This window comes from Quercus lobata, chromosome 5 (genome assembly GCF_001633185.2).
Source record: "Quercus lobata isolate SW786 chromosome 5, ValleyOak3.0 Primary Assembly, whole genome shotgun sequence".
NCBI lineage: Eukaryota > Viridiplantae > Streptophyta > Magnoliopsida > Fagales > Fagaceae > Quercus > Quercus lobata.
In genome coordinates, this window is record NC_044908.1 from 79,494,865 (window position 1) to 79,515,064 (window position 20,200).

Genomic DNA, 20,200 nt, shown 5'->3' on the forward strand with positions numbered 1-20,200 from the left:
GAGGCCGACGAGTCTATTTTGAACGTCGTTTCATGATACTATATTCATGAATATTCACATTCACAATTTTACCCTTATCAAGTAAGAACCCCAGAAAAATCCTTAAGGGGTCTGTCTCTGTTAGCTACCTAAACGACACTGAAATAAGTGACTACCAAAATCTTATTGTACCATATGCCAAGGTAGCGGTCGGTAGAATTTACAGGGCTGAAGAATCCCATTCTGAAAGAACTCCCACGGGAGACTATGAAATCGGGATCTTTGATGGATTGAGAAGAACTAATGGTGTCTAATGCAACGCCTAAGTTTAAACAATAGCAACAAAAGACAGACAACAAGCTTCTCTTGCTAAGAAATCCCATGACTACTTGTTCAGGCCAACTTGTGTGGGAGTGTTTTTCCTTAGGAAATTATCATTTATGTAGAGGTGAGATGAGGTGAGGTGAGGTGAAAAGTGAAGTGAGGGTAACCCATATATAAATATGTAGAGGTGAAGTGAGGTGAGGTGTGTGAAGTGAAGAAAAGAAAGTCAAGAGCTAGCGTCTTACATCCCATGATCAGTAAAGTGTACGCCATGGTTAGTTTCAGGATTGAGTTAATAAGGTGTAGAGGAGGAGGAAGGGTCAGATTAAGAGATAAGGAACCACAAAGAAGTGAATGTTCTTTAACCACATGGATGGTTTGATAAAAGAGGCGTGTTGAATGGTCTGATAAAATAGGCGTGTTGAAGTGGAATTCTTGCTCATCTTTTAGACCCACTACAAGTAAAGGCACTGCAATTTGCAAAGCCAGCCCTCCCCCATCCCACACACACACGTATAAATATTTATTCGGATAGGATTTATGTTGGCTTCGTCAAAATGCATCAGATAAGGAACTAAAGAAGTGAATGGTCTTTAACCACGTGGATGGTCTGATAAAAGAGGCAAGTTGAAGTGGAATTCTTGCTCATCTTTTAGTGCGTTTAAATACTGTTTATTTGTTTCAAAAAAAAGAAAAAAAAGAATACTGTTTATTTTGTTAAAAACTAAAAAATTATTACTTAAAGTATTGTAGATAAATATAAAAGTTAGTTACAATAATATAATGAAACTCATAAATAATGCTAAAAAGTATAATAAAGCTCATAAATAGTAACAAAAATAAACTAAATAATAAAATAATTTTTATTTTTCATTCCTACCCAAACACACACTTAGACCCACTACAAGTGAAGGCACTACAATTTGCAAAGCCAGCCCTCCCCCCATATAACTTTTTATTCGGATAGGATTTATGTTGGCTTCATCAAAGTACATCGGTTTTCCTCTAACTATGCAGAAACTGTAATGCAGAACTTGCACCACTATCTGCAATTATGGAGAATTAAAAAAAAAATTGTTTTTCAATTTATTACATGTTGTTCATTTAAGATTGCAATGTCTGTTGGATAGTATAGTATATTGTTATTCATTTTATTGCTATTTTTTATGATTGAATAGTATCTTGAATAATTGCTACATGTAGTAAACAATGTATATATATATATATATATATATTTTTTTTTTTTTTTTAAATTTCAAATTTAATAGATTTTTCATGCATTGCACAGGATAGTGACTATTATTCTCTAACTTTAAAGAAAAAGAGAGATACTTTAATTTTTTTTTTTTTTTTTTTTTTTTTTTCAGAAACAAAGATACATTAATGTTAGGTTAAGGATATATTCTTTTTGAGAATATACATTTAGTTTCAACATTATTCCTTAACCTAACATATATATATATATATATATATATATATATTAGTGCTTATCAATATATATTTATTATAGTAATTTATAAATAAATTATTATTATTATTACTACTAGCCGCAAACCCGCGCGTTGTGCATGATAATTATTTTTATAGTGTTTTTATTAACTTTTTTAACAATGTAAACTAATTTAATAAGGAGTAATGTATTTTGTAATCATATTTTTATTTATTATAGGAACAATCATAAATGCAATATATATATATATATATATATATATTTTGAAGACATCATAAATGCAATATAGGAATAATCATAAATATAAATTTTGTCGTACCAAAATGAAAACAATACAATTTTTTTCAGAAACTCAAAAGGCAAGTTAATGAAAATATTCATTTTTTAATAAAAGTTATTTATAACATTTTGTGAATCATTAAAAAGAATATAAAATTTTGAAATTATTCTTTTAGTTTTAAAAAAACTTTCTTAAACTTTATTTTTTCTGCAGCTACCCTTTTTGACGAAGACGATCCTGGTCCTTCCCCTTATCGTGCTTCTTCCACTACTGATGTTTGGGGGGACTTATTAGCTTTTAATTATGTACCTTTGAATTTTTGTAACCATCACTATATTATCTTGCTATCTGATAAAGGATTTATAAGCCTGTCATTTTTAGCAATTAATGATATAACCTATTATGCTTTTTGCATGGTGCATTGCGTTTAATGTGTTTGTTCATGTTTTCTTGAAAAATAGGTTTTCTATTTAGTTTTTAGTCTTATAAGTCAGTTAGTCTTGGTTCAATTTGTGGTTTTTTAGTTTTGTCACAAAATTGCCAAATGGGGAAATTGTTAGTGTGGGAGGACTTTCGTCTCGGCCCCCAATCAGGTATTGTTCACTTTGAGATGGGCAAGGATCGACCTACGTCCCACCCGCACGAATTTGCTCAATCCCACATCAGGAAGAGATGCCTCCCACCCTTACCTTATAAGCCTTTGGCCTAAGGAAGGGTGTACCATAATGTGTGTGATCGGATTTAAGTTGGCAAATTCCATGATTTTGTAATATCTTTTATAGATTTTATAATATGTGTCAAAGTCCAGGTTCAAAAGGCTTAAGATGCAACCCAAAAGAAGATAGTTGTTCAAGAGTAATTTGTGATTTTAGTAGCCATTTGATCAATGCTCTTTCAATTGAAAGATGATTTTCAATAGATATTCGATAGTGAGACTTGACCCAAAAAAGACTAAAAGAAAATCATGTATCAGTCTAGAAAAACCCATTATATGTAAAGAGATAAATAAATCATAATTTTTTTCATGGATGCCAATAGCTATAAGTATACGAAAGAAAAAGAACCCATTTTTTTTTGTATTTGCTATGATGCAATTGGAGCTTACTATAAGAAAAGAATCAATTTAGATAGTAATTTATGGCTCCAGTGGCAACTAGATCAACGCGTTATTGCTTCAAGAGAAGCTCCTATTGAAGTTCACTATGAATCTTTGGGTACTTATCATGAGATTTATGACGAAGTTCACTATGAATCTTTGGGTACTTATCATGAGATTTATGAGCACTACTAGATTGATCAAAATTATTAAACCAAAATCTGATGTATTTTAATTGAGTATGCTATTGCCTTGTTTTTTGTGCCCTACATGAAAATATATGAAAGGTTTATTATCACACAACTTCGAAAAGAGTTTTAGAGACTATTTTCATGTGCCAATGAGAGAAAACCTAAACCTAGTTTTGATCAACTTATGTCTCATAAATCTTTATTCAAGAACGAAGTTGGTCTTTTGGTAAACAAGAGCTGAAGGCACAGAATCTATAATCCCAGTATGTTGATGCGAAGCACAAATCTTCAAGGTGGTCCTTGGAATCGGCAACAAGGTCTAATTGTGATCATAGATATGCAGTTTGCAAGACGGTATTCATAATTTCATACAGAAGATTTCAAAAGGTTTAAAGCTAGTGTGAAGCGATTATATGTCACGTCAATAAGTTTAACTAACGAGTATAGTCTAGGGTCATGAATTTGAACTAATTTTTACAACTTCTATTCATATGGTGGATTACTTTATTGAGGTAGATGTATCATCAAAGTGTTTTTTTCCTTTGAAGTTGGTTTCTCACTACATTATTAATTATGTGTGTTCTTGCGTTATATTGCTTCAATCTCTAGATTTCGTTTATATTGTAGCTGTGGTAAATTTGATTAATATTGTGATCACCAAATTGATCTAATCAAATCATTGTTAATTAATCCGCATAAAAAAGGTGTTTAGGTGAAAACTTTTGAATCATAATTTATCTTCAATTATATTTCGCCATAGAAATTAAACTAGGGAATTAATCAAGAGCATATTGTCAAAGACTCAGTTTTTTATTTTATTTTTATATTTTTTTAAGTTTAGCCTAATTTTTAATTTAATTTATTTATATAGCAGTGATTTTAATAAAACACAGACAAGAGCATTACATGGAGGTTGTGGTTCACGGGCTACTGTAACTAACTTTGGAATTTAATAGTTACATTAGGAGACAACACCATTTGGTGTGCAATACATAAAAGGCTTCCTATCAAAAAAATACATAAAAGGCTTTTATAAAACGTCATCGTTTGTATCAGTATTATCACGTGGACACGTCTGTGTTTTAATGACAGCACGAGAGGCCTGATAAGAAACGTCGCCATTTTATTCAAAAATAAAGGACTGAGCAAGACCGAATGGACTGAACACTGAACACATAATGGTCTCACCCTCTCTCTCTGAGCCTTGATGCTGTGAAAGTCAGCATGGGTCCTAAGGTATTCTATAGCTACTTAATTTCGCCATTCTTTAATTCACATTTCTTACTCTTTTTTATCGCTCGAGTGTTTGTGTTGGAGATATTTGTGATTTTACTTTTTGTCTGTTTGTGTTTGTGTGATTGAAAGAGATTTTTTGAATTATTCTGACTTAGCTTTACAAGTCCTTTTACAATGTACGGTAATTACTGCAAATATTATGCTTCTTTGTCCACCAAAACACTAGGGAAGGAAAGTTATAAATAAATAAATTAAAAGTTGTAATGTTGAATTTATTCAACCATCTAATTGGCTTTATTTCGTGCCAAATTTGCTTGTATTTCAACATTTAGTAACCTTGTATTTAGGTGGGCTTGTTGTAAGGGTAGTGAGTGAGATAGAGTGAAGTTTGCTCAAGAGTGTGCAAGAAAACAGAGACTCGCGGCTTGGTCTCGCGGGTGACTTGTGGTTGCAAGCCGCCAGACGCAGCACACGTGCCAAGCATGCCAGAAGGTGAACAGTTATGCTAGCAGGAGCACTACAGGACAAAACAGGACAACCGGCCATACAGTTATCTCGCGACTGGATCTCGCGACTCAGTTAAGTCGCGAGGCCAAGCCGCGAGCCAGCCCTGTTTTGAAAAACCTGACGTTTCACATTCCTCTCTCACCCTAGTATATATAACCCTTATACCCACAAAAGAAAGAGAGCTTCCAGAGAGAATTTTGAGAGAGAAACCCTAGAGTAAAACAAGATTGATTTATCTACAATCTTTACATAAGTGTTTCTTCAAATTCCTCAACTCTTTTCCTCTCCATTGCCAAACCCTTGAGAGGCTTTTTACCAAAACCTTGTTCTCACCATATCCATTACTGTGAGAGGGCTGTTTGGTATTCTGGGAAGCAGTTAGGAAGGAACCAATCTTCATTGGTTGATGCTATGGTCTAGTAGCGGAATCTGGGAAGCTAGAAAAGAAAAAGGTTCGACGCAACCTCGTTGGAGCAAGAAGCTTGGAGGGCTTAGGTGCACTGGGTAGATTAGGCTTGGAGGGTCTATTGCTGTCCATGTATCCCAACTACATTTTCTAGTGGATTGTTTACCGCTTGGAGGGCGGCGAAGAGGTTTTACGCCGAGGGATTCAGTTTCCTCTTCGATAACACATCGCGTGTTGTCTTTGTATTTGCATCTTCCTTCCCTTTTATCTTTGCCTTTTATTATCTGCTGTGGGTTGTAATTTTAATTTGGCTTAGATAGTTTTTTCAATTCCATATTATAGGTTATGTTAATTTTCCGCACACTAGTTGTTTGATATAATGCTTGAATTGGTTAAGTTGTAATTTGGAGGGTCTAAACATTCAAGGATATTTTTACACTATTTGAACTTTCAAAAGTAAAAAACGCCAGTGGTATAAAGTTCTCTAAATCTGCTTTCTTCATATAGCAGATTTTTCATTGGATACGAATATGGTACAACAAATGAGGTCACTATGCATAAATATATATTTTTTTAATAATTCACTAACTACAACAACAAAGGAGGTTTTGAACAGTTATAACACTGAATTACAAAGCTTTTGGCGACTATTACACTATTAAAGGGTCAACAAAAGACATTATAAATTCATGTGTATTGGTTGTGCAGATTTGCAATACCGTTTACCTTGTCCTCTACCTTGTACTTCAGCCTTAAATTCCTTTTTAATCAATTTTGTTCTTCCTCCATTGTTTTCTACTCTTTGTAGGTTTTTTTTTTTTTTCCCAAAGATGGCACAGTAAAATGACAGTGGACATTATTGAAAAGACGTCACTTGCATGCTAGATGTCATGTATTTCATTTTTACAATTTGATTTGGATTTTCTTTTAAAAGAAAAATTGTTCCTTATATTTATATTCATATACTATACACTAGTATGCAGGAACGGAGCCAAGACTTAGGGGGCGGCTTTGATGTTGGTTATGTGCGGCAGTTCTAACATCCAACTCTACTACTTAACTAATTGCTAAGAGATTTTCTCTTTTTTATTTATTATTTTTTTGTGCTTTTGGTGTTTGCATTGTTGCTGGGTAAGGATAAAATTTTTTTATTTAAAATTTTTTAAAAGGTTGGGTTATTTGTTTTGGGTAAAATTAACTGATTGAACTTAATTTTTTTTAGCTTTACTATAAGTAATTTTTGTTGTTGAGCTAATTTTTTTTTTGGGCTTGTACCTATAAATTTTTTTATGGCCTTTAGAAAGAAAAAAAATGCTAGAGTTACAATTTTTTCTTACAAATTGTTGATGTGGTGAGTGGTTATTGGTAAGTAAAAAAGTGATGTAAGTGATAGGTCTAGAAGTAAACCAATAAGAATTTACTACCTCAACAGTTTGTAAAAATGTTGTACAAGAGTTTATGACTATATCATTACTTTTAAAAGAATTATTGATATTATTAATGGGGACAAAGTGTAATTTTATAAAACAAAATTTCTAAAATTAGTAGCTATATATATTAACATTTTTAAAAAAAAATTAGGGGGGGCCATTGCCCCCCAATGCCCAAATCTACCTCCGTCCAAGCTAGTATCCATATTAACTTTTTAACCTGTACAATATGTTACCAATTTTTTTTACATACATTTTAAATATTTATGAAAATATTAATCAGTTTGTCTAATTATAATGATGAATGCTATACAATTTAAACAAAAAGAAGGGTGAATATATAATTTTCTAGAAAGGGTACTTTAGAAAATTTAACTATAGATGATGTCATCCCATCATCTTACTAAGTTATTGTAACCAAACCAGTGAGTAGGATTACTTATTCCACTACAGCTTCTTCCATTTCTTGTTATCCTGATTCCTATTACATTGTAATAACCATTACAGTGTACCAAATGAGCTTTTAGTGTTTTTTTTTTTGGAATTAATTCCTTAGTTAATATCACTTAGAATGTGATTTAGGATATAATGTATTTTAAATTCATATTGTAAAACTAATATAGTTGAATGTAATTGCTGGAATTTTCTCTTTAGGGACTATTTTGGAACTATTACTTAGCTATGCGTCTCTTCAATGCATTTGGAAAGTACTTTTGTTGTCCAACATTCTCAATGTGATTGTCATGTGAGTGGTAAGTGTGTTTCTATTTTAAAATAAAGGCCAGTGTCAAAAGGGTATACATATTCTCACAAGCGAACATTAACATAAACATTAACATAAGCATAAACACAAACTCACATACTAAATAAGCAATTTAATCATTTATTAGAGAAAAACAACTATATAAGTTCATATGTGTTTTAATAAATAAATTTTAAATATTTATATAAAAAATTTAAGAAGAAAAATTTAATGATATTTGAATAGTAATTTTTAAATAATTTTTTTTTGTATTTTTATCTTTGATTTAAAATTCTATTTCTTATTTGCCCTATTTTTATCACTAACTTATTAATATAACTATTAATGGTATATTTGTTTGGAAGATCATTATTTTGTTTAGCAAAAAGGTCTGCAATGGATGAAAGTATATTTTATGGAGTCAAATATTTTCAAAATAATTTGAAAGACAAATGGATGAAAGTTTTATTTTAATGAAATTACTTGATTTGACAGTTAAACAAGATTGAGAAAAAAAAAAAATTTGTTGAGTTGAATCTAAGGACTATTATCAGGAAGATAGTTGTGCAAAAATTGAGTCGTTCTAATGACTAGTGCCATACACAACAATCCCATGACTATGGACATCTAGGTGCAAGAATAAATTCTACTTCTTAGCTTCTTAGGTTTGCTTAAACAATCAATTAGTAGTTTCTACAAACAAAATATGGCTCCAAAAAAGGCACAACATTCTCGAGGTGATTGTCATATGTGTGGTCTTTCTACTTTTAGTTTGAAAGAAAGGCAGTGTTAAAGGTGGAAACCATAAACACATTCTCTCTCTCTCTCTCTCTCTCTATATATATATATATAGACACACATGCGCGCCCAGAAACAAACATAAACTTTAACATCAACATATACATATACATATACTTGTACACAAACTCATTGAATTATGTAATTTATAATTTATAGAAACCATAAGCTACTAAATAAAGGCCCAGAGTGTAAACGTCCTTTAGGAGGAGGGGCCATCAGTGCCACAAACTTCATTGCAAGCAAGTGTGGCCTATTGCGGTTAAATTAATATGACAACAAAAGGTCCAGAGTGTAAATGTCCTTGAGGAGGAGGAGACCAATTGGGTACCTAAAACAACTCATAAAGGTGGCCCAATTCATGGCTCAAGCCCATGGTGGATCCAATCCGTTTAAAAAAACATCACCAAGGGAGATGCCATTTGGTTGAAAGGAACCCTCACTTTATTTGCTTGTAAAATCCTTTCAAGATAATATTTTTTGTATTTTTTTTAATATTTGTTTCATTGTAAAATCTTTTCAAGTTGACTAGAAAATCCTTTGTCAAATTTTTGGTAAAACATTTTACAAATTGGTGAGTTCACACAACCTCATTCCTATCTAAAAAGACGAAATGTGTTCTTTCTCCAGAAAAGAGATAAAACAAAGACCAAAATATGTTAAAACTAATTGAACCCATAATAAATTTGGTGTACTTTTTGGCTACGCAGGATGAATATTATTTACAATGAAATTAAAAGGAAAATATTCTTATTGGAGCCTTTACTCACTTATTGCAGTAACTTTTTGAAGACTTTTCCCACACATACTAGGAAGCCAGGACGCTCTATGCAAGTAATGTGCTTTTGTTTTTATTTCAAAATCGACTGCCTGTGGCTGTGGTGGATCAACTCTATACCTTCGATAATGACTAATCAGGCTCTGGAATCTAACGGCTACATGAGGAGACCACATCATTTTTGGTACAATACATTTAAAGCTATATTGCGTTAATGATATGGAGCCCTTGTGTTAATGATATGAAGTCATTGTCAATTAATCCGCATAATTAACAAAAGGTGTTTAAATGAAAACTTTTGGATTATAATTTATCCTCAATTTTATTTATCAATAGAAATTAGACTAGGGAAATCAAGAGCATATTGTCAAAGTTTCATTTTTTTTTTTTCTTTTCTTTTCTTTTTTAAAGCTTGGCCCAATTTCAATTGAATATTTAATTTATATATATAGCTGTGATTTTAATAAAGCACAGACAAGAGTATAACAGGGAAGTCCTGGTTCAAAGACTACTGTAACTAACTCTGGAATCAAATAAAGCAGGACGAAACAGGACAGAATAGGACCAAATGAACGGAACAACAAGGGGATTTGAACCGTTATACCATTGAGCTACAAAGATCTTGTGCAACTATTACACTATTAAAGGTTCAACATAAGACATTTAAAATCCATGTGTTTTGGTTGGGCAATACAGTTTACCTTGTACTTAAGCCTTAAATGCTAGATAGAATGTATCTCATATGCTTTGGTTGGGAATCCAGATAGTCTTAGTTGAGATATACATTCAAATTGACAAATTCCAAATATTTTGAGTAGAACATAATTTCAAATGTGAAAATTCTAATTCTTGTGAGTTTAAACTATTAAGAATATATAATTCTCGAGATTTAAAATTTTCATCAACCAAACTGACCCTAAAAAGATGAAAAATACATCATCCAAAAAATGTATAGGTTTCTTCGGAGTCATAAGATAAAATATAAACAAACAAAGAGAAATTTATCTCAAGAACTTTCTTCCTATCTGCCATAAACTGTTGTAATAGTGACATTGTAAATGGAGGATTTAATTTGGCCTTGTTGAGCAGGGTCTGTATATGAAGCCATCTCCCTTTCGATGAATGCGGGTTGTTTTGGAGTGGGCGGATCTGCAATCTCACTACTAAGCATTGAAATAACAGTAGACGCAATTGGTCTATCTCTTGTTGAATCTTGCACGCACAATAGTCTGACATGTATGCATCTCAACATCTCCAATTGAAAGCTTGGATCCCATATTGCTGGGTCTACCAAAGCCATCCTGTTCTCATCTTTCCATAATTTCCATGCCTGAATGAATACAACTATGAAAGACATAAATTGCAAATTCGATCTTATTAGCAATGATCTAGTTGGAGATGTAAATAAATGGACAATAATTTAGATGGACTTACAAATCCTACAAGGCTCATGTGCTGCTCATCATCATCAAAGCTAGTGCTTCTTCTCCCACTAAGGGTCTGTTTGGATTGAGCTTATTTTTGCTGAAACTGAAAACAGTGTAAACAATGTAGCACTGTTCACGGTTGACTTGGTCAAATAGTGTGGCTGGGAAAAAAAAAAAAAATCAGAAAACGCAGCCCAGGATTTAGTGGAAAATGCTGAATCCAAACGGGCACTAACAATCTCTAATAACAAGACACCGAAACTAAAGACATCTGATTTTTCTGAAAATACTCCATGCATTGCATATTCAGGGGACATGTAACCACTGAATTTGCACATTGAAACACATTCATCTCATTTGAGCACAAAATAGTGGTGTTATTACTTTTAAAAATTGAAATTCAACAAAACTCTTACTATGTCCCAACCACCCTTTTTGTTTTGGCTTGAACTTCATTGCCTCCAAATATTCTAGCCATACCAAAATTTGATATTTTTGGATTCAGTTCTAGATCTAACAAGATGTTACTTGCCTTTAGATCTCTATAAATAATCTTTAGTCTAGAATCCCTATGAAGATAGAGGAGACCTCGACTGATGCCTTTAATAATGTTGAAGCGTTTTCTCCAATCAAGGAGTTTTTGGTATAGTGGATCTAAATGAATAGTAACCAAAAAAAATTTTTTAAAAAGTATTAGCAAATATTTAAGGAAAAAAAATTTACTGTTGGGAAAAGAAGTTGGGGCAAAGTTAGCACCAAAGTATGAACAATTGCTTGTTTACCTTTCTATTTATCTGCTCTTATACTTAAGTGAGCAAAAATGTACTTGTACGTTAATATGTAAAAAAAAAAAAGTAAAGCTTTAAAAAGTTGTATTTAGGGGTTACTCTGGCAATGAGACTAAAAGGAAGGTTGTTTAAATTAACTAACCAAAAACAATTGTATCCAAACTTTTGTTTGGCATGTATTCATAGATCAACATTTTCTCTTCTCCCTCAATACAGTAGCCAAGAAGTCTAGCAAGATTTCGATGCTGGAGTTTAGAAATCAAAGCCACCTCATTCATAAATTCTTTAAGACCTTGTCCAGAGGTTCTAGACAATCTTTTCACTGCTATTTCCTGTCCATCATGCAATTTTCCCTTGCCAAAAAAAGAAAAAGAAACAGAAAAAGGAATGAGTACATACTGGTTTGATTTGAAGAGGGACTAATGAACTCGACAGATCAAGCATTACCCTATAGACTGGACCAAAGCCACCTCGCCCAAACATATTAGCTACATGAAAGTTATTTGTTGCAGTTGCCACTTCTTCCAAACTGAAAATCGGTAGCTCGTGGAATTTAGCATCGTTCAGGTAGTCAAACAATAAGTTCTCCCTACTTTTATATTTCCTTGCTGTTAAAAATTTTAATAGTAAGTAATCCGTCTCACAATTCCCAGTCCCCATATCTAATAAATGGCCTTATTACCTTGTTTGTGAGTCATTCCCATCCTCCTCCATCAGAAGTATGTTGTGGTGACAACGGCAATGGCTCCAATGGTCACTGTAATTGTGATGATTACTTTCAAAGGTCTCTCTTTTTCTGTTTACCAAAAAATATTTTAAACTAATTCAGTCAAATTTGAGTATAGACATTTTATCAAAATCACTGTTGATAAATAACATTTACTGGTATCAATCACAACATATCACCTTAGCAGTTATGAAACAACTGTGATTTTGTTTTTCATCTCTAGGCTTATCTATATCTATATATTACTAAAAGCTGAAGTGTAGCGTTTAATGTTACTATGCTCACATTGAGCCACATCAGCATCCATATCATTATCCTTTTTCTTTTCAATTTTCCTATAATTGTTTTTTAACATTTACTTTTTTTTTAATAATTGCACTTTCTACAACCTTTCTCATGCCTCTACCTTTTCATCTCCCCACTACCCTTAACCTTAATATCACTTTTCAACTTTCTTTATTTTGTCTCTTCATCTTCCCCTCCCTTACCTTTTCATCTCCCCATTACCCTCAACCTTAATGTCACTATTCATCTTTCTATTCATTTTCGTTTATTTTGTCTCTTCATATTCACACCGTCTTCTATAAATTTGTTATTCTCTCTTCCATTTCTTGCATAGTTTTCCATCACAGAAAGGTTGTTTCTCTCTCTCTCTCTCTCCTCTCTCTCTCTCTCTCTCTCTCTCTCTCTCACACACAATTATTTTTGGAGTATTTTTTTTTCTTGCATCTCTGCTTAAGTTGATAAATTTTATTGTTTGTTATAACTCTACGTTGGGTTGGTACGATTTAGTTTTGTGTTTTAAGTTTTTTTTTTTTTTTTTTCTTGTTCTCTTTGGTTGTTAAATATTATACTATTGCGTTATAAAAAAATTAAAAAAGATAATATATAAGAATATAATATACATTATTCTATTACATAACATGATTTGGGTAAATTGGTGTTTATTGTTATATATATATATATATATATATATATTATATTGTATTATATTATATTATATTTTTACTTTTTAATCTTTTCATCTTATTTTATTCAATATTTAAACTCAGTCACATCCTCCATATAATTAAATTATTTATATTTTCTTTTCTTTTTTTAATTAAACATATAATATTTTATTTAAATTTAAATAAATTAAATTGTACTCACTTTTTTTAACATTTATACTTTCTCCAACCTTTCTCTTCCTCTTTACATTTTCATCTCCTCACTACCCTCTCTCTTAATATTACTCTTCATATTTCCCTTTATTTTGTTTCTTCTTATTGTTATCCTTTTAGTATAAATTTGGCATTCTCTTTTCCATTATATGCATAATTTTTCTTCACAAAAAAAAATTTATTTCTCTTTCTCTCTCAATTTTTGGTGATATATATATAATTTGCATCTCTGCTTTAGGTTGAGAAATTTTTGTGTTTTTTAGAACTCTACTTTAGGTTGATCCAATTTAATTGTGTTTTAAGTGTTTTATTTTTATTTTTATTTTTTTATACTTTGGTTGTTAAATTTTATCATGTTGCATTGTAAAGAATTAAAGATAGTATATAAATATGTAATATTTTATTATTACATAATATGATTTAAATAATTTGGTATTTATTTAGAGATAATTAATTTGGTGTTTATTTTTATATCTTTTATTTTTATTTTTTTTCTTCTCATATTATTTTATTCAACATTGTTATTATTATTTTTGTTGAATTAATATATTAGATTGTATATTTTTTAAAAGTCAATATATTAACTTGAAAGAAAATGAAAAACCAACTATTAACCAATAATAACTAAAACAATAATATTATCACGCGCAATGTGCGGGTTTACGACTAATTGTTTAATAAAAGGCAATTCAAGTTATTTTCTCATCAAAGTTGGAGGGGAGATCAACAGCCCTAAGACTTATCACGAGGTAAGTGGCTCTTATGTAAGCAGTAATGTTTTAGTCTCTATGTTACCCAAGAAAAAGTTTTAAAAAAATTAAATCCAAATACACTTGTTGAAAATCAAAAAGCAAGCAAACAAATGGACCAAGTGCTGGGTGAACAAAACTATAACTGAAAACACAATGAACTCACCAAATTCCAAATAGGCAAGGCGAATATATATATATATATATATATATATATATATATATATATATATATATCTGATCCACCACTGGGGAATTTCTATAGGTCAATTAGGCTTCCACTCCATGACAGACAACCAATGCCAACATCATATACATAAGCTACACAAGAACAGTTCTCCAAGCACCGCTTTTGACAATCATCTTTAGCCCCGTATGACCTCTCAGCAAAGTCTGGCACTTTCATTGTCTTCAGCTTGAAAAACCAATCTTCTTTTCCTTCCTCACCACTATTGTTCACCCGATCACACTGCAAAGTTGCCCTCCTAACACACCCACTAGTCCAATTTCGTCTATTCCATTATCAATTATCTTCGGTTCAAACCCTCTCAAACAGCTGCACATTGATGAACCCAGTGAATGACAGGTTCCAAAAGCACCACAAGTTTCATAAACTTCACAGTCAAATTTTGGAGCTATTTCCAAAACCTCCCAATCCTCCTTCCTATTATTCCAACAACTCTGCACTAGCTTTCCTTGTGAATTCAGGACAAACTTTGACAAAGGTAACTCATTCACATAAGCAAAAGTGGCAAAAGTTGTCCCTTCTTTATCATCTACTACAGTATATCCATTATGATATTGTGGATTTGTGTTGTATATTCCAATGAATGCCTGACCATTCCATGGAGTCCGCCAAAATGGATGACCATCTTTCCAAATGAAAGCTCCAGGAGTGTTCAGCTGATCAATGCCTGAACTGAATCTTCCAATGGATGGATCAGAAGGGCTTTTCCATGGTGTCAACTGTACCCTTTGATTTTTCCTAAAATTTGTATTGATTTTCATACCTAGCAAGAATGAATTAGAAGGATGTTGAAAACTTTCCCATATTATTCCTTTAGTGTCAACTTGCAATAAAAGGTTTCCGGAATCCAAAAGTGTGGCACTTGAATTGGTCAAAGAATTTGAAACATTTGATGACCAAAGAATCTCTTCCTATTTGTTTAGTACCACAAGATTGCCATCCTCAAATATAGTAAGAACCCCAGAAGAATCCTTGAGGGGTTTCTGTCTGTTAGCTACCCATACGACAGTGAATACAGAAATGTTATTATACCATATTCCAAGGTAGCGATTGGTAGAATTTACAAGGCTGAAGAATCCCAGTCTGAAAGTACTCCCATTAGATATTATGTATTCAGGGTCTTTGAGGGATTGAGGAGATCTAATGATGTCTATGGCAAAGCCTAAGTTTAAACAAAAACAAAAAAGTACAGAGAACAAGATTGTCTTGCTAAGAAGTCCCATAACTTGTTCAGACCTACTTGTGTCTTAGAATGCAGAACAGGTTGGCCTAGCTCATCTAACAAGTTACAGCTTTGGCTAGTAGTTTTCAAGACAGACGCCACTCTAGACTTTCACAAGTCTTACGTCCTAGAAAATATGTTGTCATATAAAATTATAAACCAAAAGTTTCCTAATCTGAATATTAGTGTCTTCCTTTCTCACTTGTTAACAAAAAAAATAAAAAACAAGTTGGGTGTCAACCAAGTACTAGGCATGGAAATTAAGGAGACAATAAAAATAAAGTATGGATAAGATGCTGAAATAGAATCAAGTTTCATTTAAGTTATACATTATAAAAGATTTGTCTAAGTCACTTTCTTTCATTTTTTCCAAGTTTCTTTTCAAAATTGTGTTCAATTTCATATGTGGCAATTTCGCCAAGATCTCTTCTTTAGTTGGGGGAAGAATCCACACGAATCGGATTTTTTGAGGAAAATGTCGAGAGAGAATTGGATTTGGTTAGACAATGTGTAGTTTGTATATAAATTGTATTTTTTCCAACACGAGCATTAAAAGTCCATGATATAGACATATTTTTTATTTGGGGGTTGTTGTCTAAGCACATGTATAAATTATTCACATCACCAAATCAATGAAAATATATGAGAACAATGTTTTTTAATGCTAACAGACCAATTTTAGGTAACAATCCAACTTGGTTAGCTTATAACCGACTTTACAAAGGCAATAATTTAGTGTGGGGGTACAACATCCAAAGCATAGCCAACCTTTAAAACACGTTAGCCACGATTTTTGACGATTGAGCTATGATCAAAGGGCTGAGGAACTTCGATAGATTAGGAGTTGAACAAATTTAAGTCATTACAAACTCAAATCTTGAACTTGAACTTGATCAAATCTTGAATTAGTCATTACAGACTAAATTTGACACATACAAAGGTCATGGCATTTGCCAACACTTACACATTAACCCTGATAGTTTTCTTGAGAAAATATGACAAAATGCATAATAAATAAAGTATTGGGATTACTTACTCTTGATTCCTTGAAGAAAATATTCAATAAAGATAAATTTATATCAAAATATTCCTTTCATCGGCCAGAAACTATTGAAACAGTGACATTGTAAATGGAGAATCGGACCTATTGAGCAAGCTCTGTATTTGAAGCAATCCGCCTTTCCATGAATGCAGGTTGCTTCGGAGTGGGAAGATCCACAATCTCACCATTAAGCATAGAAATAATAGTAGACGCAATTGGCCTATCTCTTGCCAATTCTTGCATGCATAGGAGTCCCACATGTATGCATCTCAAAATTTCCATTCGAAAGCATGGATCCCATATTGTTGTCATCATTCCACAATTTCCATGCCTGAAAGATACAAAAAATGGAATGTTCAATCTTATTGGTAATTGACCATGTAAAACATGGACTAAATAAAATAGATAAAGTGGCATTTTGAGTAAAATTTGGCTAAATTTTTCCCAATGTGAATGCTCTAAATTAGATAGACTTACATATCCAATGAGGCTCAAGTATTGCTCATCATTGCAAAAGCTAGTGCTTCTTCTCCCACTTACAATCTCTAGTAACAATATGCCAAAACTGAAGACATCTGATTTCTCTGAAAACAAGCCTTGCATTGCGTATTCAGGAGACATATAACCACTGCATTTAAACAACAAAGTAGATCCATATAATTTGAGTACAAGTGATGCTACTACTTAAATTAAATTTCAACAAATATCTATGTCCCAACAACCCTTTTAGTTTTGGCCTGATCATCATTGGCTCCAAATATTCTCATTGTACTAAAGTCTGATATTTTTGGATTAAGCTCTTGATCTAACAAGATGTTAGATGCCTTTAGATCTCTATGACTAATCTTCAATCTAGAATCCCTATGAAGGTAGAGTAGGCCTCGACCAAATCCTTCAATAATGTTGAAGCGTTTTCTCCAATTAAGGAGGTTTTGGTGGACTGGATCTAAATTAATAGTAATCCAAATAAATAAATAAAAATGTATGAGTAAACTTGTATGCAAAAAATGATAAATTGTTGAGAAATGAAGTTGGGGCAAGTTAGCACAAAAGTATGCTTCAAGTGACCAAATTGCCACAATAGAACTTATTATTAAAATTTGTGTGAGTTTTTTATTAAAGGCACTAACTAACTTGATGCAAGATTTATAAGTGTATGAACTAACCAAAAACAATTGCGTCCAAACTTTTGTTTGGCATGTACTTATAGATCAACATCTTCTCTTCTCCCTCAATACAGCACCCAAGAAGTCTAACAAGATTCTGATGTTAGAGTTTAGAAATCACCCCCACATCATTCAGAGGCTCTAGACAGTCTTTTCACTGCTATTTCCTGTCCATTATGCAATTTACCCTAGAAGAAAAATTAAAGAATATCAACACATATCTATTTAAGAGAGACAAATGAACTCTAAATGAGCAACCATTATCTTATAGACTGGACCAAAGCCACCTTGTCCAAGCTTATTAGTCATATGAAAGTCGTTTGTTGCAGTTGCCAATTCCTCCAGATTAAAGATTGGTAGCTTGTGTAGTTTCACATCTTTCAGGTAGTCAAACAGTAAACTCTCGTCGCCTTTTGTTTTCATTGTTGTTGCAAAATATAATATTAGTTAGCCCATCTAGCAATTCCTAGTCGCTGTAGATAATCAATCGGCATATTACCTCTCCTTTTTTTAGCCATCTACCTCCATAAGAAGAATGCAGTGCAGGCAATAGCAATCACTCTAATAATGACAGTAGTTGTGATGATTACTTTCAAATGTCTCTCATTTTCTGTGTATAGGAACAAGTTTTAAACTACTTCAGTCAAATTTGACAATGAAAATTTAATTCAAAAATATTGAAATCCAATTGCTTTTGTTCTAAATAACTAGGTAAACAAACAACCGGACTAATAATTGTTGGATGAAGCATAAGATTAGGAAAAAAAAAAAACTTACTCTTAAAACAAAATGAAATTACCAAATTCCAAATAGGCCAGACAAATATATATATCTGATCCACCAACCAAGAATTGTTGTAGGTCAACAAGGTTTCCCCTCCATGACATACGACCAATGCCTGTATCAAATGCGTAAGCAACACAAAAAAAGTTCTGTAGGCACTGCTTTTGACAATCGTCTTTAGTCCCTTATGACCACTGAGCAAAGTCTGGCACCTTGACCATCTTCAACCTGAAAAACCCATCTGCTTTTCCTTCTTCAACATTATTGTTCAACCTTTCACACTGCAATGGTTTCCTCCTCACACATCCACTACTCCAATTTCCATTGTTCCATTCCTTAATAATCTTGGGCTCGATCAAATCCTCTCATACAGCTATAGATTGATGAACCCAGTGAATCACAGCTTCCATTTGCAACGCATGTGCCATAAACATCACACTTATCTTTTGGAGCTAACCCCACAACCTTCCAATCCTCCTTCCCATCATCCCAATATGTCTGCATTAGATTTCCTTGTGAATCCAAAACAAATTTTGACAAATGTAACAAGTCCATATAAGCAAAAGTTGCATAAACAGTTCCTTGTTTGTCATCTACTACACTAAATCCATTATGATATACAAGATTCCAGTTTTTTATTATAATGAAGACCTGACCATTCCATGGACCAGACTGCCAATATGGGCGACTGTCTTTCCAAACAAAACCTTCAGGAATGTTCAATGGGTCAATGCCTGCAGAGAAGCTTCCAATGGATGGATCAAAAGGGCTCTTCCATGATGTCAGCTGCACTTTCTCATCTTTCCTTAAATTAGTACTAAGTTTCATTCTTGGCAAGAAGGAATCAGATGGATGTTGAAAACTTTCCCATAATATAATTCCTGTTGTGTCAACTTGCAATACAAGGTTTCCGGAATCCAAAAGAGTGGCACTTGAATTGGTTACAGAATTTGAAACATTTGATGACCAAAGAATCTCTTCTTGTCCGTTTAGTACCACAAGATTGCCATCCTCAGATATAGAAAGAACCCCGGAAGAATCCTTGAGAGGTTTCTGTCTGTTAGCTACCATATGACAGTGAATACAGAGATGTTATTATACCATATTCTGAAGTAGCGATTGGTGGAATTTACAGGGCTGAAGAATCCCAGTCTGAAAGCACTCCCATTGGATATTATATATTCAGGGTCTTTGATGGATTGAGAAGGTTTAATGGTGTCTATTGCAACTCCCAAATTCAAACAAAAGCAACAAAGGACAGACAACAAGTTTGTCTCAAGTCCCATAACTTGTTCTCTGGCCTACTTGTGTCCGAGAATGCAGAACAGGTAGGCCTTGCTTATAAAGCAAGTTACAACTTTGTTTATTCGGGGAAAAAAACAAAAAACAAAAAAGTTTAACCTTTGGCTGGTAGTTTTTTTAAGAAAAAGGCCACTCTAGACTTTCAAAAGCCTTGATCCCGAGAAATAAGTTTGTGATATTAAATTATAAATCAAAGGGGTTTGTTCCCTAGTCTAGATAGTTTCTTCCTTTGTCAAAAAGGACAGGTTGAATTTCAACCAAGGACTAGGCGACTAGGGATGGGAAATAATTAAAGAGACAACTGGAATAAAGTACAATAATTAACACTGAATAAGACGTAGGAATAGAATCTGCAAAATCCTAAACA

At 32.7% G+C, this 20,200-nt stretch overlaps 1 pseudogene; it reads right to left on the minus strand.

Annotated features, from left to right (window-relative positions):
* Positions 1–10,238: 10,238 nt before the first annotated feature.
* On the minus strand, positions 10,239–19,817 carry LOC115991236 (annotated as a pseudogene).
* Between the last annotated feature and the right edge of the window lie 383 nt (positions 19,818–20,200).